The sequence below is a fragment of the Heliangelus exortis genome, chromosome 2 (assembly GCF_036169615.1).
Source record: "Heliangelus exortis chromosome 2, bHelExo1.hap1, whole genome shotgun sequence".
Classification (NCBI taxonomy): Eukaryota; Metazoa; Chordata; class Aves; order Apodiformes; family Trochilidae; genus Heliangelus; species Heliangelus exortis.
The window spans coordinates 96,889,042-96,910,289 of NC_092423.1; the positions used below are offsets into that span (position 1 = coordinate 96,889,042).

General features: G+C 34.0%; 1 long non-coding RNA gene across 1 annotated transcript; it reads right to left on the minus strand.

Annotated features, from left to right (window-relative positions):
* Positions 1-390: 390 nt before the first annotated feature.
* On the minus strand, positions 391-3,517 carry LOC139793744 (uncharacterized). The gene is made up of 2 exons (XR_011724765.1): positions 3,339-3,517; positions 391-546 (listed from the first exon to the last, which is right to left on the minus strand). It is a non-coding gene; the product is annotated as an uncharacterized lncRNA (long non-coding RNA).
* Positions 3,518-21,248: the final 17,731 nt, after the last annotated feature.

Genomic DNA, 21,248 nt, shown 5'->3' on the forward strand with positions numbered 1-21,248 from the left:
TTTTCAGGTTCTTCAGTTGTTACATATGGATGTTTTCAAGTATCAGCTACTTGAAAAATACCAAGTCCTGTGAGAATTAAATAAAGTAAATTTGTTTTAGTTGTCTGCCATGGCGCTTTAGAGACGGATGTAAACTCCACTTGCAAATTCTACTTGGTTTAAATCAAATAAAATACCATTCTGCAGAAAATGTTCATTTCAAATAGGATAGAGCATTTTCAGTAACATAAATGATGACAGCTCAATCTAGTAAGGGGGCAAAAGGCCTACTTGTGAGAAATATCCTTTGGCTCACAAGGAACACATGGACAACTCCAAAATGCAGACAGTAAAACATTTAAGTACAGGGAAATGATGCTCTGATAGAGTATGAAAAGAACATAAATCATGTTAATTTTTCATGCTTCTCAGACATTTGTGAGAGACTTGTTTATTTACCTGGTGACAATGAATCCTGAGTTTAGTCAAATAATCCCGTAAGTACACACTGTGGAGGCTGTAATTCCTCTTCTTCCTTCTGGTAAGTGGATGTTCTTCTATAATGATCTGCTTTCAGTCAGAGCAAACAAGGCTTTTTCAGGATTCCAGTCAGCTATGAGGCTTAAGTTATTTCTTCTGTCTCATGATAATTCCACCAGACTCAATACAGAATTTATAGTACCTTCTGCACTTCACTGCTGTTTCATATTTCTGCTATCAATAGGTACTGTCAAGAAAGAAGCTTAAAAAACAGCTTAATAACGGGGTGAGCTGCTGCATTGATTTTAATGGGGTTGTAATCACTGTAAACCAGGGTGAGATTTTGTATAATTCACAGTACAACTGTTAAAATCTCTTCTGCTTCACACACTGGGAAAACACCAAAATTAAAATGAACAATGAAAACCAAATCACCTATAGAGGTGTTGTTTATTTAAATACCTGACAGGTGTTTCTGTATTACCAGGAGAAACAACCCAAAAAGCATGAAAGGGAGAGAGAATTAGTAAATGACTTAATTATATTTTGGAAGGAATGTGCCAAATCATTCCATAAGCTACAAAGACAAAGTTTCCCTAGCAGCCATGACACAAAATGTGTTGAGCAGATGACCAATTATGAAAACTGTCATAACTGCACATTCTGCATCAGTCTAGTGCTGTGACCACAGCACCGTGGAGAAATTCAGTACCTTTCATAAGAACTCTGCATTACCAAGGTTGTTTGGAATGTAAACCCATGATTTATGTTGGAATCTTGTAGGAAAAAGAAAAACAAATCAATATCTTCAGCACTCTCCCTTTTATTTGCATTATCAGTGGAGTATGTTTGTTATTTTTTTGCTCTGATGATTCTGAAGCTCAAAAAAATAATTAACAGGAGACTAATTTAAATAAGTGTATTTTGGAGGATGCTAATTATTTGTTATTTCCTTACTAGTAGTCAAACACATGATTTTTTTTTTAATTCATATGAAAGTCCTGTTTTTATTGCAACTCATATTCAGAAACTTTAGCAGAGAATCTGTTTCTATGAATCTTCTGTCATGTCAAGAATCTTCTCAGAAAATATTACAAATAGTAATGCATCCAGTTATGAAAATCTTGGCACCAAAAATGCATGGGTTTCTCAGAAAAAATGCCCCACCAAACACACAAGAACAAAAAAGCATAGAAAATCTTTTTTAAAAAAGAAGAGAAAGTAATGCCAGACAAAATAATCTCTATCTATGATCTTATGATAAAAATTAAAATTACTTTTCCTTATTGAGATTTGATTAAAATATATATATACACTAAATATATATATCTATATTGGCTTTGTGTGTTGATTTATCTTTTGTGTTTTTTTTTAAATTATTATTCAAATATACCTGGTAGTTTCAGCATATAATTTCTCACAACTGCTTGACATACGTATGTACATACATACATACATACATTCATACATTTCTCCCTCCCTCCATCCCCAATTCATAGGACTTTCAGTTGGGGAAATAACGTCTTTTAAAACATGTTTGGGAGTACCAATAAATTCAAATGTTAATGCCTCAGTTAAAAATTACATTTTCCTACGAATTTCTACTTTCAGAAAAGGGGGGAAAAAAGAAAAAAAAAAGTCATAAAGTTTTGTGGTTTTTTATTAATAAGTTTCAAGAGTTGGAAAAAGAATACACTGACAGCACAAGGATTCTTATTTCTGAATGATGACATTTCAGGGTCAGAGCCCAGCAGGTGTTAATCACCACATTGATATTCTCTTTAGTCTACTACAATTTCTATCAGCTGAGGACCAGTCTCTCTGTTTCACCACTATACATTTGGGAACTAAATATTAAACATTTTGAGTAACTTTCAAAATTTCACACATGTGCTCATATTCCAGTCTGTCTGAGCAAGGACAAGTAAGAGCTTCAGCCTTCCATTTCTTTTTGAGAGTGAGGTAATATATTTTTTATATTAACTAGATGAATCGTCTGGTTTATGGTGCAAATAATTTTCAGCCTTTTCTGACTGTTGAACCTGAAAATTAAATAGATTTGTAAATATAGAGAATAATAATTTAAAAAACTGTGTTAAACCTGTACATGCATGTGTTTCAGTGGGGTTTCAGATAATGCATGGGTTTTAAGGTAAAAAAATCCAGTATTTTTACTAACTTTTTCAATACTGTCTGAATGTCTTTTCCCTACTCCCTCTAACGTCAGAGTATAACCTGTATACTGAAAAACAAAACTAACATGCAAGCTTGTGGATGAAATGAAAAATCAACTTTGAAGATTCGGGTGGAAGTTTTCTTCTAACCTCAATGAAACTAAAAACTTTTGGGTTGTCCTTTAAATATTCTACGGACAGGTGAGGCAACAAGGTTTTTACATCAGCATCAGTTAAATCAAATCCTTTTAGGAATTAAACTTTCTAAGATAGCTAAGTCAATCCAGAGATTCAAGTATGTCTAAATCCATTCAGTTTTATTGGAAATAAGCCAACTAAATACTTTTGAAATTTGGATTTTAAAATCCAATTGGCCACCCACAGAAAGGAATTGAAATACTTTTAGAAATCACCGCTAGACACTCTGGGTTTTGTTATTCCTTATTGGGAAATCCATGGATGTAAAAGGGTAAACAGAAAGGGGGAAAAATATTCTTGCAGTTAGTAATACATTGCATGAGCTCAGTTTGGATATCTGGTTTTGATATTTACATTAAAAAAAAAAAAAAAAAAAAAAAAGAAAGAAAAAAGAAAAAGGCTAAAGTAAATACTTTGAAACAAGTTTAGAACAAACACACTGATTTCACACAGAGAAAGAAACAGTTCAGACCTTAAAACAGAAAAAAAGACTTAATAATCATTTACCTTAGATAAGTTCTTTCAGAACTGCTCTAAAGATAAGCTTTGTAGCTTGCTTCCTGTTATGTCTATCTTTTTTTATCAAGATGTCCCACTGTGAAGATCAGGTTACCATGACTACTGTAGTGTTTAGGCCATGTGTAAAGTTTCTTTGTGAGAATCATTCTTGCTACGAAAATAAATCTTTTCTTGAGGAAGAGAGAGAGAAAAAAATGAAAATGTTCAGCATGACTGCACTTTTTCTCCTCCAGGAAATCAGACTGATCTAAGTCAGTAGAAGTAAATTTGACTTTCACTTTACTCAGACTGTGGAAAATATCTTCTATTTTTATGTAAATCACGGGAGTGAATTTAGGGTCCATATTAAGATGTGAAGAGTTGAAGTTTCCTTGTGAATCTCTGTTTTTCTTTGTTGTTATTTATTATTTTTCTTTGACATGGATTGAGTACGTGTGTTTGTTTTCTAAACAAATGTTTCCCTCTTCCCTCTATGACTAGAGATGGACCTACAATAAAAATTGAAATCTGAACATACTCAGACCTTCTGGGAATTTTTATCTACATTTCATGAATTTAATAACTGGCCTTTATCTTTTTGAAACCATTTAAATGATCAAATGCATTTTAAAACAATTGGATCACTTTCATGTTGGCTTATCTCAAAATTTAGGCTAACATAGGCTTCAGGTGCTACAAAAGCTTTTGAATGTCATTTTTTTGCATGCTCAACAGCATCTAATGACTGTGAGGGAAGCAGCAAGAAGACTGTGCATGAAGATTCACTGGTAGGTACCAGTTCTCCCCTAAACTTCCACACCATGAGTTGTGCTGCTGTGAAGACAGCAACGCTGGTTGAGTGGGGGTTTGTGTTAGACTTCTACCATGTAAGCATTGTATCTGTCTAGAAAGTGACTGGAACTGCAAAAATGTGTGAGAAGATCTATTTTTTTCCTCAAAGCAAGGAAGAAAGTTGCAGCAACATTTCTTCTCTCAAGGTCAAAATGAGCTTGCTCAAAGAATTTTGGCAAAGGTACATTCCACTGAGATGTTATGATAGAATGGAAAAGTAGATGAGTAACATTGGTACTCTTCAACATGAAAATTTATGTACTAGAATATTTTCAAAAGTAAACAGATTGATATGAATTGCAAAAGCTCATGGGAGGAAAGTGATTCTGGCCCAGAGATTTCAATACCATAATCCTGTCGCTTTCAACAACAATCTCAGTTTGTGAAAGTGCTTTCCTTTCTTTCATTTTCAATATAGATTTCTAGCTGACCTCAATATAAAGCCTTTAAATTTTAAGTGCATACCCCCATTACATTCATGTTCAAGATAGATATTCTTTGTTATTATGAAATCACTAAGGTTAAGCATTTTCTTAAGAATAATTTTCTTATAATTGATGGTAAGATCCTTAAACTCATAAAAAATAAGTGTGGCAAGTGAATGTGCATGTATAGCCTTTGCACTATCTGTGAGTAATGGTACAATTTGTACTTCATTATAAGAGTACAATTTGAAAAAGTGTAATAAATAATTAACATGGACTGTAATAAGCATACTGTGGAGTGGAGCTCATGTACTTTAATTACATACAAGTTCATCTGCAAAATGTGTTGTGACTGCTTATCAATCTGTTTCATAACCCAACTTTCTCCAGTCAGATTCTGTATTGTGCAATTAACCAGTGGCAATAACAATTGTTGAAAATTCATAATCTACTTTTAAATGTAACCTTAATATAAAGTGTGTCCAAGACAACCTTTGTCCTGAAAAAGCTATTTTTAAGAAACAAAATACAAATATATAGTCTTCCCAATTGTTAGTATTATTTAGAGGACAAAGATCTAAACACAAACAGAAGGTCACACAAAATCAAATGTAGAAATCTATATGCTTTTGCTACAATGTATGTGAAAATTGTATTTTTCTACTTTCATTTGTTGCTAACATGATGAATTACAGAAAAAGAAGTGATCAGTGTAACCAGTTTTGCAGATAAAGCAGATAATCTTTGTGGGATTTTTTTGTTTTCTGGTTGTGTGTTGTTTTTTTCTAGATTAATCTTTCCAGTATCTTCTTCCATATCAGAAGTTGGCTTAATGTTTTTTTTACCAAAGCTAATGTTTTCCATACTGATAAAATGTGTATACCACGCCACCAGAGAAAAATTTACTTTGACAGGTACAAGCCTATAAATTTCTGCCAAGCAGCAAAACAGGCATAGAGACAGCACACAACCTATATAGATTTGTGGTTTTTCAGGGCAGGTTTATGTGAACGGTGAGAGCCAAAAGTGAAGACTTTTCATACCTACCACTTTGTTTTTACAAAGTTGGAGAAGAAATAGGGCATCTATGATGTGCCATAGAAATCTGTGTTCTAGTTCTGTGCAGATGTAAGCAAATTTAGGCCTATATGGTTTTTTACTCGAAGATTAATCAGTCTCTTCAATGACTTTTCTCTCAATGATTAAGTTTAAATGACCATGCATTTTGCAAAGCAGTAAGAATAACAAGTAATAGTTCTGTATATTTTTTCTGTCTCTTGGTAAATGTGTACAGAAATTTATTATTATTATTATTATTATAGATTCCATGAAAAAAATTGAAAGATTCATATCTTCTAAGATTAACTCTGTGACTGCTATGCTGTAAAATAAGGATCCATATTCAGAGTACTGTAAGTACTTTTATTTTCACAGAAGAATAAATTCAGTGACATGCAAACAAGCTGCAAAAAATTTTCATTGAGGATTAGGTTGGCCTATATACCATAGCTGGATGCTCATTCTAAAGTAAAATGATGGAAGTTTAAAATCTCCATATCTTTAATGTCTCTTTTGTTTGGATTTCTTTTTTCCCTTACTAATCCAATTTTACCTGTAAGAACAAAAATTATCATCTTAAAAATCTAAATGCTTTTCTTGTGTAATTAATTTTCAAGACTTGTGAGTGGTATATAGGTTTAAATAAAGGTTGTGGAACACATCCAGTGTTCTATTACCCCAGTCTGTCCTCTCTGTTATGTTATCCAAAAGGATAATAATCATCCTAATATAAGATCATATTTTTCAGTATCTATGCCAACTTACACACTTACTTGCATTTCTTAGGTATGTGCACTTTGTGATCAGTTGTGAAGTCTTTTTTACACAGAAAACTATGACTGAGAAGAATGCAAGTGTTGCTTGTTATGTCAGAAGCTGTCATGGCATTTGTTAAAAAGTTAATTGTGATTCATGTTAAAAAGATTTAAAGTTAAAAACTTTCTACCACTGGCATATATGTTCACATTCAGTGCCTCTCTTAGTGGGATATAACACTCTTAATCACTGATTATGACCATAGTAATAAATAGCAATCATATAGAAAAGGAGACATTATGCTTACTTCAAATACTTTTCATCGCGGATTTAGTTTGCCAAAGGTTAGCTAAATAACTGTAATAAAGTATGTCATGTTTGTATTGCATCAAAGAGAATGGTTTTAATGATTTTAATGCTTTAGTGAGTTGTATGTATTGCAAAAGTAATGCAGCATAGAGATGGACAGCATCCAAATATGCTCCCTGGAAGCAGTCAATAGTCGAGAAATACAGTAAGTCATTGAGTATAAAGACATGCAGTTTATTTTGATGTGATATTAGTCCTGAAAATTTTCTCTTTTATCTCTATTACAGCTTGCTACAATTGAAAATTAGCTCTCTTCTTACAGCACTGATGATCTCTACAAGTACTGATGTTTGTTTAATGACTGTGGAGTGAATCATTGACCAGGTTTGAACATGTAAAGCCTTTCCAAGTCAGAAAGTTGTGATGATGGATCAAAGCTAACTGCATCCAGTTTTCATACTGATGAGTCTGAGAGTAAGCTTTTGATTTTCTATGTTGATTTGTACTGTGAGCATCAATAATATTCATTATACGTATGTTCATTTTAGGATTGTTATTGATTTTTGATATATCTTAGATTTAAAATAAATGTTTATTGCAAATTTAATAACATCAGAGTCAATATTTACTTAAAAACATTCAGCCTATACTTACTATAAAACTGTGTTTCAGGTTGCAGGGTCCCTGGCTGTCTCTTAAAAACCCAAAATATGTAGGCATTTTCCACTTAATATCAGAGAGGAGCAGTGTTGTTTTTTTTTTTAAAGCTTAAATAAAATTTTAAAAATTATTATATTGGGAGAAAAAAAAAACCCAAAACCAAACAAAATCAAAACCCCAAACAAACAAAACCAAAACAAACAAACAAACCAAAACCAACCCAAACTTTTTTTTTTTTTAAATAAATCAGATTGTTGTCACCACCAACTAAGAAAAAACTAAGTGTTGAGACACTCAGATTTCTCAGGGCCTGGGACATCTATTTTCTCTCCAGCTCTAGAAATAGTATTAAATGAACTTGAATTCATGTACAGACTTCAGGAATGATGAGATAAAGCCTTTGTATATACTTAGAGGAAACCTAACTTTTACAAGGAGAAGAAACTTAAATCTGCTGTGACCTGAAGTCTAGTCTCATGACCATACCACCATAGCTGCTTCTGTTTGCTGAACGTACTCTACATCTTCTCCCACTAAGCCAATAAATAAAATGTTTCATAATCAGAAGGTCTCTTATATACCAGAGTGTGAAACCTTTTTCAGCTTTCACATATTAGGAGACACCAGACAGCAGCATCCACCTATAATAATGGTAAAATACATTAAAACTTTCATAAAATCCAGGAGAGAAAAGTGATGAACTCTGTTTTAAGACCTGATGGTCAGTCATCTATGACACAATTCTTAAATGTGAGTAAAACAGCTGTTTAGATTTTATGCCACCCCAATCAACTTTTTTTCCTCCGCCATTTTCACTCTTTCTTTGTTATTGGCTGCCCTAATATAAGTTCTGAATATTGTACAGGACCAAGATATGCAGTTTACTTGAGAGGCAAGTACTGTTCTCTTGCAGGGAAAAATAAGGACCCACATAAAATCATAATTCTCTGGCTAATCAAAATTAGTAGTGAGTTTTGAATGGATGGGTCTTGAATATGATTATTAGTGAATTTTGCTGAATAAAGCTATCATGGGGATAGTTTATGTTTAACATCAAACAGTGGCTGTTATTTGTTTGTTCTTAACTGAAAATCTGCTAATCATACTACTTAAAATCCAGATAAACCTGACGCCTAAAAATCAACCTGGGGAATTAACATGTAATATCCTGAGGTAACACAAGCAGTTATTTTAGACACACAAAATAAACCCAAACAGTTTAAATTCATTCTTCTTTTCTTTTAGGGGTGTAAACCATGGACCACAAGAGAGAAGCAGAGCTTGGGAAGATGCTCCATTACATTTTAATTAATGGATTTGAGTGGACTTCTGCTAAAGCTTAAGAATCTCATATTAATTATAAAAGCATACCCTAAAGAAGGATATTGTTCAAGACAATATTATTTTTCACAGATTCACTGCTTTAATAACTGTGGAGCAGCAATACAAAGTTAAGTTTAACTGTTTTATTTGACTAGGAAAAGGTTACCAGTACCACATAGTTCTATGACATATTCTATCAACTTTTGGTGAGGACTGTAAAAACTGTAAACAACAGTATTGTGTCACTCACTGCCTGTGCCACTTTTGCTCCTCTAACATGACATTGGTGTTAAATATACATCATGGGATTACTTTTATTCCTTCTTTCTCTCTCTCTTTTAAGGCAAAATTTTCACATACTCTGATTAGCTGAATAGTCCAATCACAAATCTCATATGATTTTAGACCTTTGCACACTGGATGGAAGAGGTAGAGGTACAAATATGTGCAAAGCTTTCTTCTAATAGTTACAAAGCCCAAGGTGAGACTGTCCTATGCATGGGCTGTTACGCCTATAGTTTCAATGTCTGGGGATGCCAACTGGCAGATTCATACAGTCTACACTTACACTGGATCCAGTTAGAATCATGGAATCATAGATTCAGACAAGTTGGAAAGGACTGGAGGAGGATATGAAGCACGAACTCTGCTTATTCTTTATCAAAATACCTTATTGTGCAGAATTACAGTTTAAAAAAGAGTAAGACAAATAAGCGAACAAAGCCACTAAGCCCAGAGCAAATATTGTGTGGTTTGCTACATATTTATAGACACGTATTATCTACTAAAAAATTTATAGTTTTGTTTGTTACATACTTAAAAATACTTTGTTCTAACATAATAATCTTAACCTAAAACTCTTATCTAAGTATTCCCACAACTTGTAGCTGGTAACAAGCTCATAACACTCTTGAGAAGCCAAAATCCTCCAATTATTTCCAGACTCACACCACTCCATTCCTAGTACCTTTGTCCCATGTAGCTCCATCTGTTTTCATGGGTTTTCCCACAAAGGACCTCTCAGATCATCAAGTCAAACCCTTGATCCACTATCACTGTGGTTCCCAGACCACGGCACTGAGTGCCACATTCAGTCTCTTCTTAAAAACCTCCAGGGACAGGGAATCCACCACTTCCCTGGGCAGCACATTCCAATGCTTGATCACTCTCTCTGTAAAGAATTTCTTCCTAACATCTAACCTAAACCTCCCCTGGCAGAACTTAAGACCTTTCCCTCTTGTCTTGGCTGCTTGGGAGAAGAGACCGACTCCCCCCTCGCTACACCCTCCTTTCAGGGAGTTGTAGAGAGTGATGAGGTCTCGTCTGAGTCTCCCTCCTTCTCCAGTTCTTGCATTTCATAGCATCGTATGGGCTGGAAGGAACCTTAAAGATCATGTAGTTCCAACCACCCTGCATGGGAAGTGACACCTCCCACTAAACCAGTTTGGCTCAAAGCCCCACTTTCAAGGATGGGGCATCTATAACGTCACTGGACAACCTGTGCAGGTGTCTCGCCACCCTCACACTGCAGAATTTCTTCCTAATGTCTAACATAAATCTACCCTCTTCCAGTTTAAAGCCATTATCCCTTTTCCTTTTGCTACAAATCCCTCCCCAGCTTTCCTGTAAGCCCCTTCAGGTACTGAAAGTCTTCTATAAGGTCTCCCAGGAACCAATCTCTTCCCTGTCTTCATAGGAAATGTGCTCCATCCCTCTGATCATCTTCATGGACCTCCTCTGGACACTCTCCAAGAACTCTATATCCTTTAGATATTGAGTGCCCCAGATCTGGACACAGTACTCCAGGTGTGATCTCACCCGAGCAGAGCAGAAGGGGAGAAACACCAACCTCGACCTGCTGGTCCTGCTTCTTTTGATGCAGCCCAGAAAATGATTGGCTTTTTTGGGCTGGTCTCAATCCATTCTCTACCCATCCTTTAATTGTGCTTGACTTTGCACCAACACACATGCAGGATCGTGCATTTGGTCTAATGAACTTTATGTGGCTTTTTGTCTGATATATTTGTGCCTTCAGAAAGTCTCCCAGCTCCCCAGGGCAGCTGCATCCTCCTGCATGATGCAGATGACTACTGCTTTTAGCCTTAGACAAAACACCTTGTGGCTCTGAAGAATCTATTCCCCAAAAAGAGTAAATGTCACTCAAGTCTATGCCGAGTGCTTTACTGTTTCTAAGAAGAGGATAGAAGATAGTTATGAAAACCAATTTTAAGTGAAGATGAATATTCATCAAAGGTGCTGCTGATTGAACAAGTTCTTGAATCAGTCAAACTCTTAAATGGTTACATTAAAACCCTGTGATTCAGAAGGTAAAAGGTAATTTTGAAAGTTCTGCTAGAAAATTATTTTCTTTTTCATGCCTCCTATTTAAAACTACTGCAAAGAAAAATAATTTAAAATAACAGAATGGTACTTGTGGAACAGCACAAATACAAGGCTGAAATGAAGATGAGCAAGCAACTATGTCAGTCATCATCTAGCCCTACTTGAGTTTTACTTTGCTAAGTAGAGTGTAAGTCATCAGTTCTTGGGATGAAATGCTTGAGGATGACAGATGATCCTTCCAATTTCATCTTTGATAATTCAAACATAATTTTTGGAAGAGTAGGATACATATACAAAAAGAATGTGGGTTTCTTTCATAATGAAGATATTAAAAATGTTAGTGTTTATCGTTTATCTACTTTTAGATTACATTTTTTTTTAATATATGTTTTTACACTAATGAAGAAAACAAAGGTGAAGGTGTACATCTCCCCATGCTTAAACAGCTTTCCCTTTATAGCTTGGTAATCAATGCACAGCATCATATTTCAGCTGAGAATTTCTGTTGGAAGGCATGTGCTGACGGAGATAAAGGTAAGGGTCAAAGTCACTGGTCCAGAAATTGGCAATAATAAGGTAACAATATTTGAAGCAGATCTCAATAATCAGTTCTAGGCTGTGTGACATGAAACAGAATGGGGAAATAACAGTGGAGAAGGGGAAAAAACTAAAAACAGAGACGGGGTGCTGGATGTCAAGGAAATCAGTATCTGAAGAAGAGATTACAATTTACCTGCTGTATGGCTATGTGTATTCAAGCTATTTTGAAAGTAAAAGAGAAAATATTCCTAAATGAATTGTTTGTGTGACTTTGTAAAAATTTTTCTTAAAGGAATAACAAAACATACCTCAATATTTTACAAAAAAAATCAAGCCTGACTAAACTAATAACATGATGACATTATAGTTCTCTATTATGTTCAATATCAATTTTAATGTGAAAAGCTCTGATTGCCTTCCCACTCTAAACATTTTAACTTAATCCTGGACTGTATTTTCTCAATAGACTTACAAAAAGATGTACAGAGATTCTGACTGAAATAAAACAAGTTAATCTGTGTACCTTGTTTGAAATACTTGTTTTGAATGCTCTGGAAGATTTTAAAGATCTAAGTTCAATAAACTTGTCTGTACTTATAGATGTATCTTCACATTTCTTTTAATGCTTAGTTTTTTGTTTTTGCAAAGTTCTATGAATTCAATAAATATTAATGACATTTCTGTTAGTTGTGTGTATTGCTTTTCAACACAGACAAAAAGCTGATGGAGAATATGCAGAGAAAATGTTTCTAAATAGATAACACAAATGTCTAGAAGCTGTTGGAATAGATTTTTACAGTTAACCTAAACCCTTGTCATTCCAGTCAAGAACACTGACCACTGAGATGGTCTATTCCAGTCTCATCCATTTCTTCATGAGAGCATTTGAAAAATTTTCTGCATTTCAGTTCAAGAACGAGGTTGGATGGGAATCACATCTGAAACTTTGAAGACTTTCACAAAGCAGACTTCCTCATTTCTTATCTCAAAAGAGAATTGTTTTCATGTCAGATTCTGGTTTCCAGCTAGAAGTAGATGGAGAGCTTCTGTGGAGAACAAATACGGGGAATGGATAGAAGTGAACACTTTCCATTTCATACACCTGTTATGGAATTTCACATCTCAAGGACCTTCCCACAGAGAAAGCAGCAGAAACCTGGTAAAATAGTTTTCTAAGTTGGAAAACTTTCAGGGATACTTTGAAGAGAGACTTAGAATGAGACGCTTCACTGAACACCCTGTTATTTTATTTTGAAGCTCTACATTTTTTTTTTTTTTATGCATACTATAATTCATTCCACTTACTCCAAACCACTATCTTCTAAATCCGTATGCCAAATCAAAACAAACATTTCCTTTGAGAAAATTATGTTTATTAGAGAAAAGGATTGGCTTTCTCCTCCACAGGCAGCTTTTTGGCACTACTGAAGGGTGTACAGAGAAAAATAGCCTTTGTTTATTTTAAGTCTTCACCCTTTTTAGTCTCCCATGTAATTAAAGGATATGCAGTTGCAATGCAATTAATCCTAAACTATTAAATCATGCCCATCAATTCACTGCCTTCACTGCTTAAACTATCATGCAATCAACTTATTGATGAGGAAGTGTGCTTGCTTGCTGTGGAATAAAAATTAACAGAAAAGCAGTGGCAAAATGTTCTCAAATTAAGAGTACATAACACAACTTTCAAACAAAATAGTTTTTGTTTTGTTTGATTTTTTGCTTCTTATTTTTTATTCAAAACATAAATTACCTTTCTGTCAGAGCAATATAAAGAGAAAAATTAAACCAGTGGCATGTAATACAGCACTGTGTACATACAGCATATGCCTACTTTTGGGTAATTCTTGGCACAGAAAAAAAGAATCTCAAACTTTTTTTTTTCCAAAGTTTAGCAAGTGGTTTCTTAGACATAGATAAAAATAGTGAATAATCCAAGGAAAAAAAAAAAGTCACGTTCTTTGAAAAATAAGCAATTAATTTCTTTTAGAGCTAAAATGTATAAAGACTCAATTATTCATCTCAGAAAAACTTCTGTATTAGTCAATAGAGCTTCACTTAGTTGCATGGGCCCTGCCTTCCACAACATCTTCCAAATGACAAGTCCATATATTAAAGTATTAACTATCCAGATATAAGTGCTAAGTACCTGAAATAAGCATAAGCAGGAGTCTGTTTCTAAAGTTTTGGGGAAGATTTGTATCTCTAGAACCAAATAAAATTGTTTTTATGTAGTTTAACCCAAACTGCAGTGAGGTGTTTCTTTGTGTTCGAAACTGAGTGCCTGTCATCTTACTCCTTGCATATTTACAGATGCTGTTGTGCAGTACTTTTAGAGCAAAATTGACAATGACCCTCCAGATCCTGTCAAATCACCTGAAAGCTCTCCTCATTTTATTTTTCACCTCGGCAAAAGCCTTAGAGAACAAATGGGTCTTGTGGCATGCCTGAGAAATCAGCAAGATTCAGGCTCCAACGAACCGAGGCGGTGAGCAAATCCTGCAGTTAAGGACCCATCACTGATTATGCCCTGACTCCAGCCCCTTGTGATTAAGCCAGGAGCCTGTTACCTTGAGCATGTTAGATGATCTCAACTGTCATAGTGTCATTTTTTCAACACCTCAATGCACATTTTCCCAGCGCAGCTTGACAGGGACAGGTGCTATTGCCGAAACCATTTGCATGCAGGAGACCATACACATTGCACGGAAGCATTCGCAGCCTAATCCTCCTGTAACCCAAAGGACAAACAATAAGCCTGTTGTTTGAATGTAAGAACAATCAGACTTTGGTGGATCAAATAATTTCTCATCCCCATCTTGCAGCGTCTGTATTTTTGCTACGTTCCGCAAAATGGTGCACGTATTATTATGCATTCTAAGTAATTTCTGAAGCTATTAACATTAAAATATTAGAAAGGAGAAGTTGCAAAGAGAAGCTGAGTTGAATACAGTGAAAACGGGAATCACTAAAAACTGTCTGAAGTTGAACAGTAGGCCCCACCCTATGAATATGCAGCTTAGTTATACTGGGAATAATATTGATGAAGAGACTCACTTCCTGTATTGTAAAATGCTCTATGATGTGTGAACACTGGGTCATTTCAGTGCTGAAATTTCATACACTTAATTTGATAATTCACCTGCTACTCCTTCTATTAAAAAATAGAGTGTTTATCATTAAAGTTAGAAGAGCTGGTTCATGTGAAATTCATGTTTAACGAATAACACCTCAGAACATTATTCCTTAAAGAATTTAAAAGGAATATATTTTCATGCATTTTGGTTTTGTTTATGTTTGAGACCACTTCCTAAGCCTCCACTTTGTTATATGCATAACAGTCCACATACCTAGAAATATTCATATGTTTTCAGTTTTCCAAAACACAAAACAAGGTTGCTAGCTAGTAATATTCATTCACACGTTAGGATATTTAGTATGGTTTAAATGGCCAAATAGTTAGACTGTGTTCTAGAGGAATCAAGCAGAAAGCCTCCTGAGCCAAAACTGTGAGTTCAAGTTGTTGTATTGATAAAAGTTAAAATGAAAGCTCAGAACGGTATCTAAGGTTTTTCTAAATTTATTATCTTATGGAGAGTAGGTGGAGTCCAGTCCTACCTATAAGACTCCAATTATCTTACAATGCAGATTTTTTTTACTCAGTTCAATATAGTCTGATGGATTGTAACATAGTCTAAAATTGACCTGCACTGAAACTGTGGAATTAGATTGCAATGAAGGAAATGCTTAGGCGTGTGTGCTCTAATTAAGACCAGTCTAAGTAATGACTTAAGTTAGTTTAAAAATGAACACATATGTTTACAAGTGAATAACCCCCCGGAAACCCAGATAATCATAAAAAATAATCTTAATATATTTAGGAAAATATGAACATTATTAATATTAGTAAAAATTAGGAAATTTTTCTAATAAAATAAGGTTGTGATTGTCAGTGTCTTTTACTTCATCATCTTTATTCCAGCAATACTTCCATAATTACTTATAAACGTACACTGCAATAGACATTATATTTTTCCCTAGGAATATTAGAAGGTATAAAGACAGGACTAAACATCATAAAGTACAGTACAGAGGAAAGCATCTGTCTGATTTATATTTTCTTATTATGTTAACAATTCGCATTTGTCACTTAGGGTGAATTAAATCCACCGTAACAAGTGTTATAAACCTTCCTATAATTAAGATGAACAAAAACGTGTTAAGAAAATGTTTCTTGATAATTACTCTTGATAATGAAAATTATATTTTAGAATGTGGTTCTTATATTGCCTTAATATTGTTGCTGATGTAATTTAGAGAAGAATAAATTTTCAAGAAAAGTTAAATTCTTCTCAGCGTGAGAGAAACTTCCAATCTTAGCCTAGCACTTTTCACTCTTTTCCAATCTTACATAAATTAAATGATCCTTATGATATTTTATTTCTGATATTACGTTTCAGGTTCATTTATCCAACAAGTACATCACAATAATACCCCAAAATACACATCTCCATTTCAGAGGAAAGGGAGAGGGCTGATAAGAAAACCCCTTATCTTTTCGGAAAGACTAGCTAGAAAGTTATTTAGTTATGTGATGTTGACTGAATGCTGTTTTGCAGCTTTGAGCTTTTGGGTATTGCTGTTGGTTCTGCAAATTTTCTTTGCCTTCAGTTGAGTTCTTTGTTTGGAATTGAAGAAAGCTAGATTCAACTGGTGTAAAAGAGTAGTCCACGTTCTTCCTGTAATCCAAACCATCTCAATTTCAGAATTAAGAGCCATATGGCCCAACCATAGCAAAAATGTTATTTGTGTCAGGAATATTAATGAGAGGAGGCCAGTTTTCACTGGAGTTAGAATAATAAAGTAACCAAAATGTCATGCCAAGTAGGTGGGTGTAGAGTATGTTTCCAAGTTTATGTATTGCAATACTAATTTGTAATGACAGCTAAGTGTGTTTCCTAAGGAAAGACAATGCTGTATGGAAGAACAAAATAGTTGAACTAAGTAAATATGCCTAAGAAATAATAAGGAATGAGAAAGAAGAGTATGAGATAAAAATGGAACAGAAAAGAGGAAATCACTGGAGAAAAATATTACGTAGGGTATCAAATGGACAAAGTAAAAGAGCTTTCACTGCAATGTTTGAATTATTCTTGGAAACATATTTGAAAAATTGGACGGTAGAATAGAATAAAAAATAATAAGAATAAAAAGCCATATTGGAGCATTTTGAAAGCTGTTTCAATGTCTGTTCTACTTAATTACTGTAAAGCAGGATTATTTATGACACAAAGCACCATTGAATAGTGAATTCCAGGAACTAATTAGATACATTTTGGAAAAAAATTACAAAACTTTTGAAAGTTTTCTCAAATCTGTCACAATTATACAAAGATCAGACAAAGAATACACGATGGAAAAATATCGGTGAATATAATGTCTTAAATGAAGACTGTGATCAAGAGGTGTTTTCCTTCAGAGTCCCTTCAACAAGGTATGAGTATGAGTATGTCAATCTTGATGCTTTTTTCATTGGCTTTTCTCTAGTGTAAGTCATTATAAATGTGGGTTAAGAAATGTTATCGAGTATGATTATTGCTTTCAAGTGAAATGATCCTGCAAGGGAATCAGACCAGATGACCTCTAGATGTCCCTTCCAACCCTTAACATTCTATGATTCTATGATCAACACTGGAACTAATTGACCTGCTTTTATATGAATACCTGAAGGGATTAAGAAAACACCCTACACATTTCACTAGTATTATATATTTTTGAAGGCTACTTAACTTTAAAATATTTTGCTAGCTATATTTTTTATTATTGTTATTATATCATAAGCAATGTTCTATTGCAATACTAAGAAAGGCAACTGTAAAATGTTTACTATATAATTTTAAAATTTATCTCCAGGGATTTCAAGTATTCTGTACAAAATGCAACTTTTAAAAGGTTTTAAAATTGCATGAGTAGTTCTAGTCTGATGCAAAAGAAATTAAGAAAATTTCAAATTATGAACAATGGCAAATTAAGTTTTTCTGAAGCCCATATGGAAAGCTAGTTCCTGGCTCCACTGAAGATTTTTTGGTCTATATGTAGTCTTACTTGCTAGTATTAGTGTTAAGAGATATTTTTAACTTTCTGCAAAACCTATGTGGTAAAAAGTGGGTAAGAAGCTACCTCTATCGTGAACCCAATTAGCAGATTTAATTTGCACATGCTGTTCTTGAAGTAGCCAGCTACACCTGCCAAACCAGGTTGACAAAAACAGTTGGTTTATACAGATAAATTGAAGAAATTGTCTGAAAACAACAGCTACGGGCCAAAAATATCCTATCCCTGATTAGCAGTTCACCAGCAGCAATAGCGTCTTCAAAGAACAAGGCTAAATGAACAAAATAGGAAGCTGAAACTTAAGTCTAGTAGCAGAACAAGTGGGAAAGGAATTGCAGAAATGACCAAATTAAGTAAACTGAAAATCACTCTGGTCACTCCTGGAAAGGAATTTCACAGATTTCAGGGTCCATATTTGTGTGAGATGGCTTAGCTTGGCAGCAAAAGGTAATACTTTAGATTGTTGCCATAACTTGTGAAATCCAGAAACCAGAATTAAGCAATTTTGTGCTCACATGACACATGTAACACTATACACCTGTAGAATAAACGAGCAATGTACAGAGAAGTTATGGCATATTTCTCATTTTCTGTATCTTTGAAGAAACAGCAATCAAGAGTGATCTTGCAATGCCAAACTAAGAGTCCAGTGGAAAAGGTAACTCTTGGTTTATCTTCAGTGAGAGCTGGCATATGCTCACCAAACCATCTTTGTGGATGCACATTTTATTGCTTATAAAAGAACACGGAGATCTCACTGTGGAAGATGTGTGATTTTGGAATCTAGTTTTTTTTTCATAGCTTTTCTGCAAAAAATGTAGAAGTAGGAACCTGCTCACCACTGCAACATGTGTAAAATGTGTAGTTTCCTGTCCATGGCTAAATATCTCCCTGTTTTACAATGCAACATTTTAATCTTGTGTCACTCTGCCCCGGCAGTGCTCTGCAGAGGCTGTTCTCTTTCCCGAGTGAACTGGAGTTCTTTCTCCTTGTCAGAAGATAAAAGCTGTAGCAAAGTTGAAAAAGCAGTTTTTAAAACCTGTGAGACACTTTAGGCAGATGAAGTAATATGCCTGAAAACATTATTGTTTGTAGCTTTACTCCTGGGAGTCAACACACATATGAAATAACAACATCACTTATTTCATCAGTTGAAGCGATTATGTGTTTAACCCCACATCCCATGGAGCTCAAATAAATTGCCTTTGCATCTGACAATAAAAAAAAGCAACTCAAGTACATTTAAAACAAACCAAAAAGAGAGACTGGAACTGTTTAGTAGTATTTCGTTAGCTGAAACTTTAAGGAAATTTTAAGATAAAATTAAATTAGCTAAATTAATATTTGGCTTTTTGTACCACCTAAAGGGTTAATACATTGGCAATATTTTAAAATTTTCATGAAAATTCATCAATCAGTATTAGTCGGGATATAGATAAATATGTATGTATGTTTGTACCTAGGAAAGGATATAATTTTTGACTTTTGAACGGGTAGGACATCAACATAAAATTTAAAATAAATATTTTCCAAAAAGCTACAACGCAACAGTTTTCATATCATACCTTCTCACTATTCATTTATGGTGTAAACATGGCTTTCTTTCAGACTTGAAGACAAACTTCAGTTGTACAGTAAGGAGATGTAGTGCCACATGCTGACAAGGGACTCAAGTTATACCAAAAGAATCCAGCCAAGTGTCTGGACTGACTTTCTATGAGTAATAGTAAATAGAATATTTGAACCAGAAAAGTATTTTGCCTTAAGTGTATGTGCTAAATGAAGATAAGTTTTGCCTGCTTATAACTTACACTTATTAAAAGAAAATTATATTTGTCTAAGAATGGGACAAAATATTATGCAATTTTGTTATTAAGTAATATACTTCATAAAAATAAATTCGTGACACTTTGTATACGTGTTCTTTCACCTAAAATGGCACTTTTCTTTAAAATTAACTGGCTTAATAATTTGTGTTTGCAGCCAGCCTGATTTATTCTTCTGGTTCTAGGTTTTTTTCTAATATTAATAGGACAAAGCTCCTCATGGAGAAATGATGAAATTTGCTATGCAGATCTTGTGCTTCACATACACTCCAAGTACAGTACTTAAAGAATTGTTGCTGACGCTAGCTCCTACTTTTGTTTCTGACACAAGGAGCATTGAAGCATCTGAAAAACTATATTTCATCTTTGATAAGCCTCTAGCAACCTGGAGATGTCCTTTCTCTGAAGATATCTTTGAGAAAGAAGATCAAATGCAGATATCAGTAAAAAAGTGGAACAAACAAGCGACCACTTAAAATTATTGGAATATTCCCCTTGAGGTGCAGCAGATGCAATCATTCAAATTTACTAATTTGTATGTTGACTCAGAGCTGCTGAGTCTCATTTCCCACTGGAAATGAGAAAATAGTCTTCTAAAGGAGATTTACTATTTATTTACTACACCAATACAAGGTGATCATGATAATAGTTTACATACAAGACTAATTAATGGAGAATTGCATCATAAATTATAGAATAACAATATATTTAATATCAGGAAATTTAAGAAAAAATCCTAACCCTTCTTTTCATACATTTTAAGTATTGCATTCTCTCAAATTATGTCCTCCTTTATTATTAAGATAATGATAGCCAACATAATCCGAAGATGTTTAGAAACAGTAGATAAGAGTGCTTTACTAATGGAAAATTACATTTTCCTTGTAGTCTGGAATTAACTAGAATTATATTTCACTTAGTCTTAAATGTATTAAGCCATGAAGTAAACCTACTGTGATATATGTATCTTTGGGTTGGAAAAATAATCATAAAAATGAATTGGTGACAACTATTCATATTAAGCCAACTTTTCAGAAGAAAGGGAAGAGGTCTGGTGTGACTACTGCTCAAACAAAGAATTTCAAGTACGCTACAACAATAGAAGTAGCAAGATATTAAACAGATGTATGGTCTGCCAGGTACAAGGTTTATAGAGGAGATTATTTCCAATCTCATTTCAGTTGTAATTGAACTATTCCTAGTGAAAGATAAGTTTTCACTAAATTGCACTATGGCATTTTCATGGTTTTTGGTTTGGCTTAATACAATGTGACTTAAGTGTGTGAAATACTCAATTTCTTTCAGGACAGGGAGATGTGCATAGAATTCTGAAAGCTTAGAAGTTAAATATAAACTAAATATAAGCCACAAATATACTCATCACCTTTGAAAGCAGAAAATCTCAAACCTAAATCTGCAAATAGAAAACACAAACACGTTCTTGCCCTCTTTTAAATAACTTACAATTGATTAATTTTAGTCTAATTGTTATAAAACTTATCTTTTGCTTTCTACCGTTCACACCTCAGACTGGAGAAGTTTGCACATGCCTTCCTCAGTCCACTTTCTACTGAATGGTTCACTCTGTGATTTCATCCTATTTTTAAACTGTACAGTACTATAACAAAGAAAATTTCTTTCTCAATATAGAAATCTGTTGCAGAATTAATAAATAGTAGTTAGCGTATTGTACTTTTTCCTTTCCTAGAAAT